Source organism: Heloderma suspectum, chromosome 1 (genome assembly GCF_057233095.1).
Source record: "Heloderma suspectum isolate Gila_16-S chromosome 1, 16-S_ref, whole genome shotgun sequence".
Lineage (NCBI taxonomy): Eukaryota > Metazoa > Chordata > Lepidosauria > Squamata > Helodermatidae > Heloderma > Heloderma suspectum.
The window spans coordinates 87,217,670-87,236,203 of NC_139458.1; positions in this window are offsets into that span (position 1 = coordinate 87,217,670).

The window sequence follows — 18,534 nt, forward strand, 5'->3', positions numbered from 1 at the left end:
ATCAGAGGTGTGGAACCTCTTTCAGACTGTGGGACTAAGGCTGAATCTACACCCATTAGTGTCATGTGCACCAACAGGTATCACTGCAGGATGATAATGGTAAAACTGCTATGTGTAGATTCAGCCAAATTGTATTTTGGAGAAGCTCTCGGGGGCCACATTCCATTCCAGTGGTGAGCAGTCCTGAAGGGAAAGGGGGCGGGGCCAAAGGCAAAAGGGGCCAAGCCAAAGCTCTTCCTGCTGGTAACTCAGCTTTAGGGGAGGCATTTCGGCCTTTCAGAATGATGGAAAAAACCTGCACAAAAGCTGGGAAGCCACCAAACCACTGTGGCTGAGAGAAAGGTGACAGGGCCAGGGAAGGGGCTATGGTCTTTTGGGGAGCCCCAGTGGGCTAGATTGGGACCCAAAGCAACCTGCATTTGGACCCTGGGCCTGAGGTTCTCCACCCCTATTATAGACCTATGGAAGCTGGCATCACTGTGCCAGCTTAGGGGCAAACTAGACTTTCTGCTAATCACATAACAGAGCTATGTAGGGCTGGCTTCTTTGCTTTGGATCAGGACCATGGTGATTTGCAAGGTTTTTTTTTAAGCTTTCCCCCCTCCCATTTTTGTCCTGAAATTCTCTCCCCCCCATGGGGGGGCAGTAATGATGAGAAAGGAGAAGGAGTAGCAATAGCAGCTGGCGACAATGGGGATGAGAAAATAGACTCATTGAGGGAGGGGGCCCATGGAGGGGGTCTTCCCAAAGGCCCTCAAAAGGGCCCTGGAGCTGGCACTGGTCCCAAATAGTATCTGCATGTCTACCCAGAAATAAGCAGGATGGGCCTCTATGTCTACTCAGAGGTAAGCAGGACTGAATCACACAGCAGCACTCTCAAATCGCATCCCCCCAAAATAGCCTATGCATGTCTACTCAGAAGTAAGCAGGCCAAGCCTCAAAAATGAGCAGGAGAGAATAGAGGTTTTACCTTCTAAGCCCTGAGAAAAGCTGCTTTCCTCAATACTCAGCAGGGCAAAGCTTTATCTCCAATCAGTTGTTGATAGGAGATAAAGGCTTTTCCCTGCCAGGAGGGGCAACAGGGCCCTGGGGAAGAAACTGGCAAGCAGACCAGCTGGGCTCAGGAAAAAGTGGGTGGGGTGCCACTGGCTGCACTAGGAGAGGCAGAGGGGCTTGGGTTGTGCACCCCTGATTTAAACTAGGCACAGTTCCCAATCTGGACATAATGGCAAACTGTGATTAGTTTAAATCAGGAAGTGGTGTTTCTCCTCCTCTGGCATGTATTGGAAGGGGAGAGGGAAGCACATGAGCCTGAGGCTCAAGCAGACTCATTCCTGTACATTTGAAGTTTCAGCTTCATTGGATGTCTGCCAGGTACATCAGAACAGAAGAAGAGCCCTGCTGGATCAGACCAAGGGTCCATCTAGTCCAGAATTCTGTTCACACAGTGGCCAACCAGCTGTTGACCAGGAACCCACAAGCAGAGCAACATGAGTGCAACAGCACCCTCCCAGCCATGTTCCCCAGCAACTGGTGTACATAGGCTCACTGCCTCTGGTACTGGAGGTGGCACTTAGCCAGCAGAACTAGTAGCCATGGATAGCCTTCTCCTCCAGGAGTTTGTCCACCCCCCTTTTAAAGCCATTCAAATTGGTGGCCATAATTAACTCTTGTGGTAGTAGTGAATTCCATAGTTCAGCTATGTGCTGTGTGAGGTTGTAGTAGTACATGTCATGGAAGGTGTGGAGCTAACCATAGGGACCAACCATTGAGTTAATTATTCCCTTAAAGTGGCAAGCTAGGCCAGTTTGAAGGGAGCTGCTTGACTGTAAGAATTCAAGCCCTGTTGTACATGCAGAACAACCTGTGGTCATTTCTCTGTAATCAAAGAGTTTAATTCAAATTGATCTGATACAATATTAATCTGAATTCAGCCCAGTACTGTTTCCAAACAAGAATTTGCCCTTGCTTTAATTATTTGGCAACAACTCCCCAAAATGAACAGTGTTAGCTGAATATCAATCTCTACCCATGATTGCCTTTCATATGTTTAGGGGAATGGAAATTAGAATTTCCTTTGTGCTCCTTTGTAGAGGTGAAGTAGAATTAAAACCTATTTATAAATATTTTATTCTATAACCAAGCTCAGAGCAATCAATTTGGAGCTGTGAGGTAAATATGCCCTCCATTTATGTTAAAGGTTGTGCATTTCTTAACAGCATGCAAATATCTTTGCAACGTTACTTGTTTTGGCCTTCCATTTTGTTGCTCTGTAGCATCATTTTGCTTCTTTTGAATGGATGCTTTCATTTCTATTGCACTTCCATATTTTTTTATTTGCATGGACAGGCCTGGTGTGGTTTCTCTCTCTCTCTTTTTCTTTCATGGCTGAATCTGATGTTTTAGAAGAGCCTCAGAAGCTGTTTACATGGAAGTGCTTTTAAAAACATGGCTTATGATTCATGATCTGTAGAGTAGAATGTCAGCTTTCACTTTGAAACCATGCTTTATAGTTGCTACAGGTTAAGGCTGTCACAATTTTGGATTCCAAAAATATGTCACCTTGGACAAGGCAGGCAGCAGAGTCGGAGAAGAACCTGGTGGTTTAGTGACAGAGTGTGAGGAAAATCTGTTTGGTCAGATTATGAAGGCAGGATAGAATCTGGTGTTTCAGGGATGGGACTACAGCATGTTATGACTGGAATGTGGCAGAAGGTGGCAGTGCATTGCTGGTGGAACATGGCAGCATTTTGAGTTTCCTGGTTTTTCCAGACTTCAGTAAGTTACTTGGTAGAAGAACGCCTTAGTGGCCAGACCAGCAAAATACTGGCTTGTTGGCAACCTGGGTCTTTCATGTAGAAAGGTGGGCTAGAAATTGAAATAAATGAATAACACTATTGGAAAAAGTTGCCATGGTCCTGAGCAGACTGGCTTGGAAATAACTTTCCCTTAAACCCTCCGCATAATTTAAGGGTATCCTGGACTATATTAGATATGGCTTTGAATGTTTGAACATGTATAACCCAATATTGGGACTTGTACTCTATTGGATGATCAGTATGCACTTGAATATGGGAACACATCTTCCCCCACAAATCCAAATGTTCAGCATCACTCTCACCAGCTATTTACATGAGCTCTTGGCCAATCCACTCAAGATCCCTTTCTGAATCAGTGTAATCAGATTAGGTCTGAGAGCTTGTGTTGACTAGGGATGTACAAGAGTTTAATTTCTGTTTGTTTAAGAGCAGAATTTGCTGTTTGCAGTAGATTTTGTGGGCAATGCTCACATATTGTCGAGCTATCGATGGTCATTCACAAAACGCATAATTTAGAAAAGTGAACATTTATACACTTTAGTCAATGTGGAAAGCATGCATTTGGGTGCTTACTTTTTCAAAAAAGTATACCTAAATGCATACTTTCCCCATTCACATGGGGTCACAATCTGGAATGGGAATGAGGTCAGGGCCAGCCTTAGGGGTGGGCAAGCCAGGCAGTTGCCTGGGGTGCTGAGGGGGGTGCCAACCTGAGCTCTGTGGCTGTGTTTCTTGTAGTGTGCCAGGGTGGAAAAAAGCAAGTGACTGGAACCTTTCTTTAAAGGTTCCACAGGCTGTTTGGATACTAACTACAAAAATGACCTTCCTTCATTTAGCTTTAAAGTATGTTTCTTTTTCAGTTTCTACTTTGATGTCATTTGCGCTAGGTAAAAATCCATGGCACACAGCTTTACTTTGAGGCATGGACATCACACTTTCCCCAGGCCCCATAAAAACTCTGGATCATAGAATAGTAGGGTTGGAAGGGGCCTACAAGACCATCAAGTCCAACCCCCTGCTTAATGCAGGAAGCCTTATACCCAGGCAGTCTCCCATCCAAGTACTAACCAGGGCTGACCCTGCTTAGCTTGTGAGTAGGGATGTACGAAAGTCACTTACCGTTTCGCAGATCTGCTGCGCGGTGGGGGGGAGGTGCTCCATCCCTCCCCCCGGAATCCTCGATGGGGGGGAGGTGCTCCGTCCCTCCCCCTGGAGTCCTGCCTGGCCGGCTCCGCTCCGCGGGGATCCGCAGAGCCACCGGGCCACTCCGCTCGCAGCCGGACATCTGGCCACTGGGCAGCAGGGACGCAAATGGCAGCTGCCGTAGCTGCCGCCATTTGCATCCCTGTAGTTAACCATGATAGGCTACGTAAATATTTACGTAGCCTATCATGGCAAAGTAAAAAAAAAACACGTATGCAAATGGCGGTGGCTACGGTGGCCACCATTTGCGTTCCTTATTTTTCGCTGTTTTAGTCTACGTAAATATTTACGTAGACTATTATGGCGAAAATAAAGGGGAACGCAAATAGCGTAGAGGGCACTATTTGCGTTCCTTTTTGATTCGCCGTAGCACCCACTATGCTATTTGCGTTCCCCTTTATTTTTGCTGTAATAGTCTACGTAAATATTTACGTAGACTAAAACGGTGAAAAATAAGGAACGCAAATGGTGGCCGCCGTAGCCACCGCCATTAGCGTACGCCCTTTTTTTATGTAAAGATTTATGTAGCCTATCACTTCTGGGTAAAAAAAAAAAAAAAGACCAGATTGCAAATGGAGGCAGTGGCGGCAGCCGGTCGGAAGACCAGCTGCCGCCGCCGCTGCTGGAGCCGCCGCCGTCTGGAACATCCACCCCAGGTAAGTCTCGTCCCAGGGGGGGATCCGCGGGGGGGCGGGGGGTGGCAGGCCATTACGCCATGGATTTCAGGGGGCTGAATGCCAGTGCATTCGGCCTCACTGAAATCCGTGGCGGAATTCTCCACCATCCCTACTTATGAGATCAGATGAGAGCAGGCACATCCAGCCCTTTGGGTGGCCCTGCAAAACTGACCACGGGAGGGGCTGATCAAAGACATTGCTCACCCAGGGCACTATTTATCCTAGGGACAGCTCTGAATGAGGTGGACCAAACTTTGGGCTGGAACTCTGAGAACCTTGCCAAACTAAACCCTCACTGATTTCCCCATCCCTAGTGTTGACTAATGGTATCAGTCATCTGTTTGGTCTTCAGTGGGGTACTTCCTATTTTTCATAGTTATTTTTCAGTTTGAAAGACTGAATTGGGCTGATCATCATTATGCCAAAAATGAAACTGACAGCCATTAGCCAGCCTATTTTTTTTGGTATTTTATCATTCTGTTTGACTTGTTATGAAGATACTCAAGAAAGTTTGCTCTAGGGAGAAAGCTGACACTGAGAGAAAAGCAATAGTCTAATCCGACCTAAATTTCAAATCAATTGATCAGGCAGGAGGAGAATTTGGAGGAACTTGAAAGAAATGACAATTTAGGGCACAATCCTATGGCCGCTAGTCAGAGGCAAGATGAGCATAGGATAGGTTGCTTCCTGAGAGAACTGACCTCCACCCCCTCCCACGCTGCCTCATAGGCAGCATGGATCAGTCCCACACAACAACTCCACTCTCGTAAGAGCAGCGTGGAGCAGTGAAAATGGGGCATTCCTGGGGGCAGGCTGGCATGGGCAAAAGTGCTAATCCAATGCTTCCTATGTGTCATCCAGCCTCCACCCCTCCGGCTCCAATTTCCCATGGCTAGACAGCTGAAATCAGCTGTCTAGCCACAAATGCAGGGTGGCTGAGGTGTGGAGAAGATCCCTCCATGCTGCTCCTGCCCTGCACTGGATAGGCGGTCACCTCCGAGTTCAGAGGCAGCCACCTATCCTGATAGGATTGTGCTCTTAGCTGATATTTTTGTAAAACATTTGCTATTTTAAGCACTGTATTATCATCATTGCTGCCATCATCATCATCATCATAATCTAGAATGATAGGATTCTTGAAAAAAATATGATAGATTTATATTTTTAAATGTTGTATCATGTGCAACAGCTAGTACCCAACACATGTAGCAACTATACTTGAAATATTTGTCAATTGAGGAAGTAATATGCAAGTTTGACATGCATCCAATGAGCACTGCAGTGTATTCTGGTTTCATAATTAGAAAAAAACATGGCTCAGATCCAGCTAAAATTAGTTGTGACTTGGGGCCGATCTACATTCCACCCATCATCGCAATGAATTCGGTGTCCTGTTGGGTTAAACGCTCTTGCATTAAAACGTGATTATCCACACTCAGCCATTTTCCCTGTTACGGTGCTTCATCGAATGCGCGAGCTTGGTTCACACTCAAGCGCTGTGCTGTTTGCCTGCTCTTAAAGGTGTTATCTTCGAAGAATCATGGCTTCTCCACGATTTTTTTTTCTAATTTAGGCATGATCTTCAAAGATTCGAATCTTTGAAGATCATACCTGAATTAGAAAAAAAAAAAATCGCAGAGAGGGCACGATTCTTCGAAGATAATGCCTTAATTAAAAAAAAAAACCCTGAAGGGGATAAAACTTAGTCTCATTTGAAGGGGTAGAACAACCCCCTGCTCAATGCAGGAAGCCTGATTCCCAGGCGGTTGCCCATTCAACTACTGACCAGGGCAGACCCTGCTTAGCTTCCGAGATCAGACAAGTGTGCGCACAACCAGCCCTTTGCTTGTTGCAGAGGAAACATTGAGTGCTGAGGAAGCTATGCAATCAGTAGCCAGAAGACGACATGGGGCTGTCGAGAGCTGTGATTGGACAGGAGGGAAATACAAACACCACCATATATGGACAGGCAGGGGAGGGGACTATGACCAGATATGGTAGCGAAGGTGGAAAATCAGAGCACATTAAGGGGAAATACTGGGATATCAGGGTATTGAAAGCAAGAGCACGGAAGAGGGAAATTCCGGTTCCAATTCGAGGCAGGTACTGCGTAGTGTGAAGGACGGGCGGTGAAACCTCTTTGGAAGTGGAAAAAACTCATAAGTGTAGATCAGCCCTTGGTCCCATAAAAACAATGAGATTTAATGTTATTTTGGTTTCACTGGGACTTAATCATGACTAGCTGTAGTGGGATTGGGCTGTAAAGGTTTTGTGATGGCAGGTTAACAGGACCATAGTGAATTTATTCTCAAGGAGGGTTTCTAGTTTGTAGGGATATGTGATCTGCTGGTCAAAAGGTCACTTGATTATGAGAAAAAGGTCATGCGAATCAGATAGTATTTGGGGAACTGGTTATAATCCAATCCAGTTCTGTTTAAGGGCAGCTAGCTGCACATAACTATTAGGTTTCTCGGTTGGGATTTACATCCTCACAGGTATCAAAAATGCAACCAGACAGGTGGGGTCTGAAGTAGCATTGCAATGCTGCTGGGGATGTGCATGTAGAGGTACATCTGGAGCCACATAGACTATGCATACAGAGGGCTGCATCTGCAGGTAGTTATCCTTCCTTAGACTGGGGTAACTGATTTCAATTAGTTTGTCTATATTTTTTTGGAAATGTTTTATGTATCCCCTTCTCTATGCTACTTAAGTGGCAGCAGTGTTGTCTTCTACATCTTTTCTCTCTGTCTCCCTTAAATTCGCTGAATGCATGTTTACCTTATGGCGCAGTCTTAGGCTTCATTTAAGCTAAATTTCAATTGTATTACCATGGTCAGTGTGATACTCTGTAAATCATCTTTCATCAGTAAAACCAATCTGTTATTTCTCCCCTTTTCTGAGAGCTTGTCAGATAGTCCAACACCATATGTAGCGGCACCTGATCAATAGCTAATTTGTTTAGAATGCCAAGGATCATTAGTGGTTTAATTCTGTCATACAAACAGAGAGTACAGCAAGCCAAAAGTCAGGCCTGGCTCTCCCATGAGACAGACTGATTCCTTCATCTCAGCCAGCAGATCAGGGAAGAGCCACCAGACTGCCCCCACCCAGTGACTGTCCACCCACCAGCCACAGCCACTTGGCTCACATTGCTACCACCACTGTCTCCCATCTGGCCCACATTTTTGCTAGGCCACTGCAGCAAGTCTCCCATCTGCTGCAGTTGCTTGGCTAACATTGCCCACCGCTGCTGCTTTGGTCAGCTACCGCCTGCCCACTCAACCCACTTCACAGACCAGCTGCCAGTCTGTGGCCTACTTCTGCCCTGTGTTTTGCTGTGACTGGATCAGATGCTGTGATAGGCAAGGAAAGAATCTGTTATGCAAGTCAAGTAAGCAGGCAAATGGTGAAGCACAAAGTGCTGGACTGGGAACTGGGAGATCCGAGTTCTAGTCCCCACTTGGCCATGGAAGCTCACTGGTGACTTTGGGCCAGTCACAGACACTCAGCCCAACCTACCTCACAGGGTTGTTGTTGTGAGGATAAAATGGAGAGGAGGAGGAGAATGTAAACTGCCTTGGGTTCTTTGCAAGAGGAATAAAGGCAGGATATAAATGCAACAACAGCAGCAGCAGCAGCCCAATATGGGATCAGTCTAAGCCAGGGGTGGTCAAAACACAATATTACCAGGCAAGTAGGGGGATTTCCCAAAGAGAGGTCTGAGGTGCAGCCAAGGTCAAAACAAAGGAGAGTAGTCAAGCAGAAACATAGTCCAAAAAGCAGAGTCAAGCAGGACTCCAGAGGTCAGTAGCACAGAGGTTCAATCACAAGATAAGGCCACAGAAAACCATAACATGAAAAACTAAGGTAAATATTGTTTCTAGGAGTTAGTAGGCTCTGACTGAAAGCTGATATAGCCAGAGCTTCCAGAGCCTCACCCAGGCCTCAGCTGCAGTTCATTACAGGCCCTGTGGCAAAATCCTACTCATGAGGAGGGCCTTGCTCACAAGGAGGCCTTTACTCCTGAGCAGTCCTTTTCTGCAAATGGGCACTCCTCTGCCTGGCCATGGACACCTTCAGGCACTGGTGTTCTCAGGGGCTGGGTGTTAGCTCAGCATCCCCCTCAGAATGACTTGGAAGCAGAGCTTTCCACCTCTTGAAGGGAAAGAGCTTTCCACCTCTTTCAAATTCTCTATCCCGAGGATCCAGGACTTTCTTGGTCAGCCCCAGATGCCCTGAAGCGATGTGTTCCTTGAGGACATCCATCTCAGGAGGCTCCACATCATCCTCTGAAGAGGAGTCTTCCAAGGGGGGCATGACACCCTGCCTGAAAAAACTGGGTGACAGAACAGCAGCTTCCTTTTCTCTCTCTTGTCAGGTGCCAATGGCTCACTGTTTTTTTTTATTCTAACGGTATAAAATACAATACAATAGCCCCCCCCCCCCGCCGCCAATGCCACAGGGAATATAATGTCAGGTATATAAGAGGAGCCACAAAAACTAAAATCTAAAATGCTTGGGAGAAAATAAAGGGTTTTGTCATGTGCTGGAAGGATTGAAGGGTAGGCACCAGGGATCCTCCTTGGGGAGCACATTCCATATAACTGGGTGCCACCACTGAGAAGGCCTTTTCTCTTGTAACCATCCACCTCACCTCATTTGGCAATGGCTCCCAGAGGAGGGCATCTGAAGATATGCTTATTTATTTTTTAGTATTTATGAACCATTGATATCTAAAGATTTCAAAGAGGTGTACACAAATCATAAAACATAATGAAGATGACCTAAGGGCCAAAGTAGATATATATAGGAGGAGACATTCCTTTATGGGAAGAGTTGGTTTCATCAGTCCCACAAAAGTATAATTTAGGCTAGAGAATATAATGCATAAGTTCATGACTACAGTTATCCATGCTCTGATAACTTCTCATCTGGATTACTGCAATGCGTTTTACGTGGGGCTGCCTTTGAAAACAGTCCAGAAACTTCAGCTGGTCCAAAATAGGGCAGCAAGACTGTTAACAGGGACTGGTCAATGAGCTCATATTATGCCAGTACTTTTCCAGCTGCACTGGCTGCCAGTCCATTTCCGGGCCCAATTCAAAGTGCTGGTGTGTTAACATTCAAAGCCCTTAATGGCTTGGGGCCAGGTTATCTGAGGGATTGCCTTCTCCCATATGTGCCTACCCAGACCTTAAGATCATCTTCATAGACCTTTCTCCGTGAGCCCCTGCCAAAGGAAATGAGGCGGGTGTAGGGATGTCAGAGATTTCCGCCATGGATTTCAGTGAGGCCGGATTCTTTAGAATCTGGCCCCCCGGAATCTGTGGTGGAACGGCATCCCACCCCCCACCCCCCCGTGGAATCCCCCTGGGACGGAACTTACCTGGGGTGGATGCAGCGGCAGCAGCGGCAGCTCCAGTGGCAGGGGCTGGTCTCCCGGCTGGCTGCGGCCTGGCTGCAGCAGCCGCCATTTGCGTTCTTGCAGCCATGATAGGCAATGTAAGTATTTACGTAGCCTATCACGGTAAAGGCAGCAATGCAAATGGCGTAGTGGCCACCATTTGCAGCCCTGCTCTTTGCCGTGATAGGCTACGTAAATACTTACATAGCCTATCATGGCTGCTTGCAAGGATGCAAATGGCGGCCGCTACGATGGCCGCCATTTGCGGCCACAGCAGCCCGGGGAGGATTCTGGGGGAAGGGATGGAGCACCTTCCCCCACTGCGGATGCCCTGGCGCGGAGCCAGGTAAGGGATTCGTACATCCCTAGGCGGGTGGCTACTAAGAGGAGGAGGGCTTTCTCTGCTGTGGCACCCCAGCTGTGGAATGAGCTCCCTAGTGAGGTTCGCCTGGCACCTACATTGTATTCTTTCTGGCACCAGGTGAAGACTTTTTTTTATTTTCCCAGGCATTTTAACATTTTAGCTCTTTAGACTTTTAGCTTTGCTGTTTTAAATCTGTATTTTAAATCCCTGCATTGCTGCTAGGTTTTATTCTGATTTTATTCTGGTTGTATTGTTTACTGTGGTTTTAATGTTTTATATATTTTGTATCATTTTATTGTGTGCTCTTTAGTTTTAATTTTTGTGAACCGCCCAGAGAGATCTGGCTATTGGGCAGTATAGAAATGAAATAAGATAAATACATAAATACATACATACATACATACATAAATGACTGGAGGAGCAAGAATTTTCCTGTTACATGAGTCTTGAACAAAACTAAGGATGTATGAAAATCACTTACCTTTCGGGGATTATGCTGATGGTGCGGGGGGAGGCGTTCTGTCCCTCTCCCCGGGAATCCTGGCCGGCCGGCTGTGCTCCACAGCGATTCTGCGGAGCTGCCGGCCAGCTCCGCCAGCAGCTGGACATCTGGCCGCTGGCTAGCAGGGACGCAAATGGTGGCGGCTGTAGCCACCACCGTTTGCGTCCCTGCAGTCAGCCGTGATAGGCTACGTAAATGTTTACGTAGCCTATCACGATGTTTTTTTTAAAATCTAGCCGTGATAGGCTATGTAAATCTTTACGTAGCCTATCACGTTTTTTTTTTTTAAAAATCTGGAAATGGTTTAAAAAAGCATTCTGAAAAAAAAAAAGGCCAGATTGCAAATGGCGGCGGTGGCGGCAGCTGGTCGGAAGACCAGCCGCCACCGCTGCCCCTGAAGCCGCCACCGGAGCCGCCGCCGCCAGGAAGATCCGCCCCAGGTAAGTCCCGTCCTGGGGGGGTGGCGGGGGGTGGCGGGCCATTCTGCCACCGATTTCGGGGGGCCGAATGCTCTGGCATTCGGCCTTCCCGAGATCCGTGGCGGAACTTTCGTACATCCCTAAACAAAACTCAAATGTCAAAATGGTTGAAGTGATGCTTTCTTATCGGGCCAACTATGTCAGTAGTGTATGACAGCTGTCCTGTCCTGATCTGGCCATGAGAGCAAATCCATGGGGCAGGACAGATGCCTTAGAGCAGTGGTAAGCAACCTGGACTACAGTTCTTATAATCCCTGACCACTGCCCAGTTCTTGTAGTCCAAAACATCTGGAGGGCACCAGGTTGCATATTCCTGCTTTAGGATGACTTAGACAGTTAGGGTCAGGCTGGAATTGTAAGTTCTGGGAAACCTTCTTGGGCTAGACTACACCTCCCAGGCTCTGCCCCCTTCCTGAAGAGTGGAGAGACTTAAATTGGGATGTTGGAGAATTCTGCCATGGATCTCAGTGAGGCCGAATGCCAGTGCATTCGCCCCCCAAAATCCATGGTGGAACGATGCCCCCCCCACGAAAGGCGCGCGAAACGGAGCACTTACCTGGTGCCGTTCACGCTGCTTTGTGAATGGCGGCCACGTCTGCGGCCGCCATTCGCTTCTTCACTATTCCTGTGATAGGCTATGTAAATTCTTGCGTAGCCTATCACGGCTAATGCAGTGGCAACGCAAAAAAGGCAAAAAAGGCAACGCAACTGGAGGCTGCCGTAGCCGCCACCATTTGCGTTCCTGTTTTTTTGCCGTGATAGGCTACGTAAATATTTATGTAGCCTATCACGGCAAAAGACAGGGGCACAAATAGCAGCCGCTATGCCATTTGCACCCCTGTCTTTCTCTGTGATAGGCTACATAAATATTTATGTAGCCTATCACGGCAAAAAAACAGGAACGCAAATGGCGTAGCAGCCGCCATTTGCGCCCCTGTCTTTTGCTGTTATAGGCTATAACTGTAAATAGTCTGTAGATAAGCAGTGAAGGGAGCAATCCTATGGTCCCTAGACAGTGTCTGGGGGGCCTTAAGATAGTGTGGATTCCTGGATCTGAGATCAGAGACAGCTCTCCGACTTTGGACCTAGGAGTCTGAGCCCCCTTCCCCCTCATAGCTGGCACAGAGAGAACTGCACCGGCTGCCTCTCCAAGGTCACAAAAGCAACCTCAGAGAGGAGGGAAAGGGGGTGGTTCTGTGGGCAGGGAGGGGACTGGGGGAAATAGCTTACCAAGACTCCTCTGGCCTCCCCAGCTTCCCTACCTCCTACTCTGCAGAGCCCCAGCCAGATGCAAAATAGCAGGATCTTCCTTCCCTCCTGCTCTGCTTAGGATGCCTGTTAGCCTCTGAGTTCGGAGGCTGATGGGAAACCAGATAGGATTGTGCCCTTAATGTTTTGTGTGTGCAAGTGTTTGTCATTGTGTGTGCCAGCACATTACCCTCTAAGATGCATGTAAATATGAGTTTATGTTTGTGCCGAGAAAGGGGATGAGTGAGAAGCTTTTCCCCCCCCAATCTAATGGAAATAAGGACTCACGATGACAAGGTCTGTTATCCCCTGGAAGAAAGGGCAGGAAGAGGCAGATGTCTTTAAACTGCAACAAAAACTAAATCTTTCCATCTGACAACTCTGACAGAGCCACCCAGAGAATAGGGCAATGATTGTTGAGACAATTCATCCATCACTTTGTAAAGGTATTAGCAAATATAAATATGGAAATGATGAAATACACGGTCCTTAGGGCAATATCAGGCATGGAAAGGGCCAGAAAGGTCTCCGTTAATTATGATGTCATCTATTAGAGCAATGCTGGAAGCAGAACTCTCTGAATGCTCTGCCTTCCAGTGTAGTAAACCAAAATGTGTATACAATACAATTTGATGTCTGTATTGTCTTAATGCAACTTGAAAGGAGTGTCTGATCACCCCTCAATGTTTATGCACTAAAAGGCAATGCAGGACAATTCTCTTAACTGAGATTCAGATTCACTCTGTGTTTGCACTCATGATAATAATCACCTATCAAAATTTCAAAAGAAAAACCGGAGGATGCAGCAGAGGAATAAAGTGGGATAATGCCAGCTGAATGAAGCTCTCCTTGAAAGTTGCCATCCTGAAACTTTGCAGGAAAAGTTTTAGACTTGTGGAAGAAAGAAGCAAGGAATATCTAAAAACGCACTCTCAAAAGGAAAAAAGCTGGGCCACACATAACCATTCGAGATCTGCCAGAAATCCATTCCACCCAACATTGTACAGCATACTACTACTACTACTAAGGCATACATTTATAACTTGTAAGGAACAAGAAGGTCAGAACATATAACACATTCTGGCTCACTTGCACTGGCTGTCTGTATGTTTTCAAGCCCTATTTAAGGTGCTGGTTTTGACCTATAAAGCCTTACATGGCAATACCTGATGGAATGCCTCTCCAGGAATTAACCTACTCGTATATCTAAGTTGCTTCTCTAGGTGCCTCCTCCAAGGGAGGATTGGAAGGTAGCAACAAGGGAGAGGGCCTTTCTGGTGGTTGCCCCTGAATTATAGAATGAACTCTCAAGCAAGGCCCACCTGGCACCAACACTGTTACCTTTTTGGTGCCAGGTTAAGATCTTCCTCTAGTCCCAGGCATTTGGCAGCATATGATATGTTTTTAATCAGGTCATGGAATATTGTTTGGTGTATGTGTGTATGTGTGTCTGCTCTGTTTATAGGTTTGTAGATAAATTGTTTTTATATTATGCATAATACTGTATTTTAAAGCTTTTTAGGGCACAGTCCTATGGGTTGAGCCATGGGTACTTGGAAGCCCCCGAACCCAGAGGCTTATGAGTTTCCTATGCAGAGTGGGAGGTGCCTCATGCCTGGCTCTCTGCATTTTAGGTAGGTAGATGAATTTGCCCATCTAGCAGAGGCTTCAGGGAAGGGGAAAGAAAGAGTCTGGGGTGGCCATAGGAAAGATCACAGGACTACTGCCCCAGTCTCCTCCCCTTCCCCAGGAACACCCCTTCTCCCCATCTCCTTGCTCTGTTTTACTAGTCTGGAGAGGCAGTTAGCATGGCTCTCTCCTCACCAGAGGGGGTGGGGACTCCTGGCTCCAAGCTTGAGCCCCATCTCTGAGCTCAGAGGCAGGAAACTGACAAATGCTGTGTTCCCCAGATTGCTCCCTCCATCTTTGTGAACCACTTAGAGAGCTTTGACTATTGGACAGTATAGAAATGTAATAAATGAAATAAATGAAATGAAACTAGGGATGGAGGAGAAATCCATCCAGTTTGCATTTTAATGTGAACGTTCTACTTTTGCACTTTTGAACCACTGTGTGAAGTGAAACTCAGTTATCCTTCTAAATTTGGACTTCTCCAAATTTTGCAATGGAGTTCTCCAGTCAAAACATAGCAGAGCAAAACTTCACAGATTCCTCCAGAAACATGATGGAAAAAACATCACCATCACCATCACCATCATGGGAGGACATTTTGTGACAGGTTTGTACATCTAGCAGAGGGCTTTGAGTGTCTGGTTCTGAGTCCCTGTGTATTCAGCCATATTTGTGGTGCTGCATTGTTCAGTCGTTCAGTTGTGTTCGACTCTTCGTGACCCCATGGACCATAGCACGCCAGGCCTTCCTGTCCTGCGCTCTCTCCCGGAGTGTGCTCAAGTTCATATTCATTGCATCGGTGATGCTATCTAGCCATCTCATCCTCTGCCATCCCCTTCTCCTTTTGCCTTCAGTCTTTCCCAGCATCAGGGTCTTTTCCAGAGAGTTTTCTCTTCGCATTAGGTGGCCAAACTATTGGAGCTTCAGCTTCAGTATCTGTCCTTCCAATGAGCACTCAGGGTTGATTTCCTTTAGTATGGACTGATTTGACCTCCTTGCAGTCCAGGGGACTCGTAAGAGTCTTCTCCAGCACCACAGTTCGAAAGCATCAATTCTTCGGCGCTCAGCCTTCCTTATAGTCCAGCTCTCACAGCCATACATTACTACTGGGAAAACCATAGCTTTGATTAGATGGACCTTTGTCGGCAAGGTGATGTCTCTGCTTCTTACTATGCTGTCTAGGTTTGCCATAGCTTTCCTCCCAAGGAGCAAGCGTCTTTTAATTTCATGGCTGGCTACAGTCACCGTCTGCGGTGATCTTGGAGCCCAAGAAAGTAAAATCTGTCACTGCTTCCATTTCTTCCCCTTCTATATGTCAGGAAGTGATGGGGCCAGATGCCATGATCTTCGTTTTTTTAATGTAGAGTTTCAAACCAGCTTTTGCACTCTCCTCTTTCACCCTCAACAAGAGGCTCTTGAGATCCTCTTCACTTTCTGCCATTAGGGTGGTATCGTCTGCATATCGGAGGTTGTTGATAATTCTCCCAGCAATCTTAATTCCGACCTCTGATTCATCCAACCCCGCATTTCTCATGATGTACTCTGCATATAAGTTAAATAAGCAGGGTGACAATATGCAGCCTTGTCGTACTCCTTTCCCAATTTTGAACCAATCGGTTGTTCCATGTCTGGTTCTTACTGTTGCTTCTTGACCCTCGTACAGGTTTCTCAGGAGACAGGTAAGGTGGTCTGGTACTCCCATCACTTTCAGAATTTGCCACAGTTTGTTGTGATCCACACAATCAAAGGCTTTAGCGTAGTCAATGAAGCAGAACTAGACTTTTTTCTGGAATTCTCTTGCTTTCTCCATGATGCAGCGAATGTTGGCGATTTGATCTCTAGTTCCTCTGCCTCTTCGAAACCCAGCTTGTACTTCCAGTAGTTCTCGGTTCGCATACTGCTGAAGCCTAGCTTGTAGCATTTTGAGCATAACCTTGCTGGCATGTGAAATGAGCACAATTGTGCGGTAGTTTGAACACTCTTTGGCGTTGCCCTTCTTTGGAATTGGAATGTAAACTGACCTTTTCCAGTCTTGCGGCCATTGTTGAGTGTTCCAAATTTGTTGGCATATTGAATGCAGCACTTTAACAGCATCATCTTTTAGGATTTTAAATAGCTTAGCTGGAATACTGTCATCTCCACTAGTTATGTTGTTAATAATGCTTCCTAAGGCCCACTTGACTTCACTTTCTAGGATGTCCGGCTCAAGTTCAGTGACCGCACTATCATGGCTATCAAGGACATTACTATCATGGCTATCAAGGACATTAAGATCTTTCCTGTATAGATCTTCTGTGTATTCTTGCCACCTCTTCTTAATCTCATCTGCTTCTGTTAGGTCCCTGCCTTCTTTGTCCTTTATCATGCCAGTCTTTGCACAAAATGTTCCCTTGAGATCTCCGATTTTCTTGAAGAGATCTCTAGTCTTTCCCATTCTGTTGTTTTCCTCGATTTCTTTGCATTGTTCATTTAAGAAGGCCTTCTTGTCTCTCCTTGCTATTCTCTGGAACTCTGCATTCAGTTGGATATATCTTCCCCTTTCTCCCTTGCTTTTTGCTTCCCTTCTTTCCTCACCTACTTGTAAAGCCTCATCAGACAGCCACTTAGCTTTCTTGCATTTCTTTTTCTTTGGGATGGATTTCGTTGCTGCCTCCTGAACAAAGTTACGGACCTCCGTCCATAGTTCCTCAGGCACTCTGTCTATCAGGTCTAATCCCTGAAATCTATTCCTCACCTCCACTGTGTATTCATAAGGGATATGATTGAGGTCATACCTGAATGGTTTAGTGGTTTTCCCTACGTTCTTCAATTTAAGCCGAAATTTTGCAAGAAGCAGCTCATGATCTGAGCCACAGTCAGCTCCAGGTCTTGTTTTTACTGACTGTATGGAGCTTCTCCATCTTTGGCTGCAAAGTACATAATCAATCTGATTTCGATATTGACCATCTGGTGATATCCATGTGTAGAGTGGTCTCTTGTGCTGTTGGAAAAGAGTGTTTGCTATGATCAGCGTGTTCTCTTGGCAAAACTGTATTAGCTTTTGTCCTGCTTCATTTTGTACACCAAGGCCATGCTTCCCTGTTATCCTGGTGATTACGTAGACTACTTATTTGCGTTGCCCTTATTTTCGCCGTAGTCTACGTAAAGATATACGTAGACTACAGCGACCAAATAAGGAACGCGAATGGCGGCTCCCTATGGGGGCCGCCATTTGCGTACGCACTTTTTTTTTTTTTTCAGTCACCCGTGATAGGCTACGTGACGATTTACGTAGCCTATCACGGCTGACTTTGCAGATCTAGCTGTGATAGGCTACGTTAATCATCACGTAGCCTATCACGGGGGCGTTTTTTTTCTTTAACTTTTAATTTCGCGGCCGGGCGAGGCGAGGCGCCTCCTCCCCGGCCTGAATTTCAGTCGGGCGAGGCGGAAAGCCTCCCCCCCGGCCTGAATTTCGGCCGGGCGAGGCGGGAAGCCTCCCCCCCAGCCTGAACTTCACGGGGGGAGCAGCGAAGCGCCTTCTCCCCACCGCGAAAAGCTGTGAGACCAGGTAAGTGACTTTCGTGTACCCCTAGTGTAGAGTCATCTCTTGTGCTGTTGGAAAAGAGTGTTTGCTATGATCAGTGTGTTCTCTTGGCAAAACTCTATTAGCTTTTGCCCTGCTTCATTTTGTACACCAAGGCCATGCCTGCCTGTTATCCCGGTGATTTCTTGACTTCCTACTTTAGCATTCCAATCCCCTATGATGAAAAGGACATCTTTTTTTGCTGTTAGTTCTAGAAGGTGTTGTAGGTCTTCATAGAACCGATCAACCTCAGCTTCTTCGGCATCAGTGGTTGGGGCATAGACTTGAATTACTGTGATGTTGAATGGTTTGCCTTGGATTCGTACTGAGATCATTCTATCGTTTTTGAGATTGTACCCCAGTACTGCTTTTCCCACCCTTTTGTTGACTAGGAGTGCTACTCCATTTCTTCTAAGGGATTCTTGCCCACAATAGTAGATATGATGGTCACCTGAATTAAATTCGCCCATGCCTGTCCATTTTAGTTCGCTGATTCCCAAGATGTCAATGTTCAATCTTGTCATCTCATGTTTGACCACCTCCAGCTTACGTTGATTCATTGATCTGACATTCCAGGTTCCTAAACAATATTGTTCTTTACAGCATTGGATTTTCTTTTCACCACCAGACACATCCAC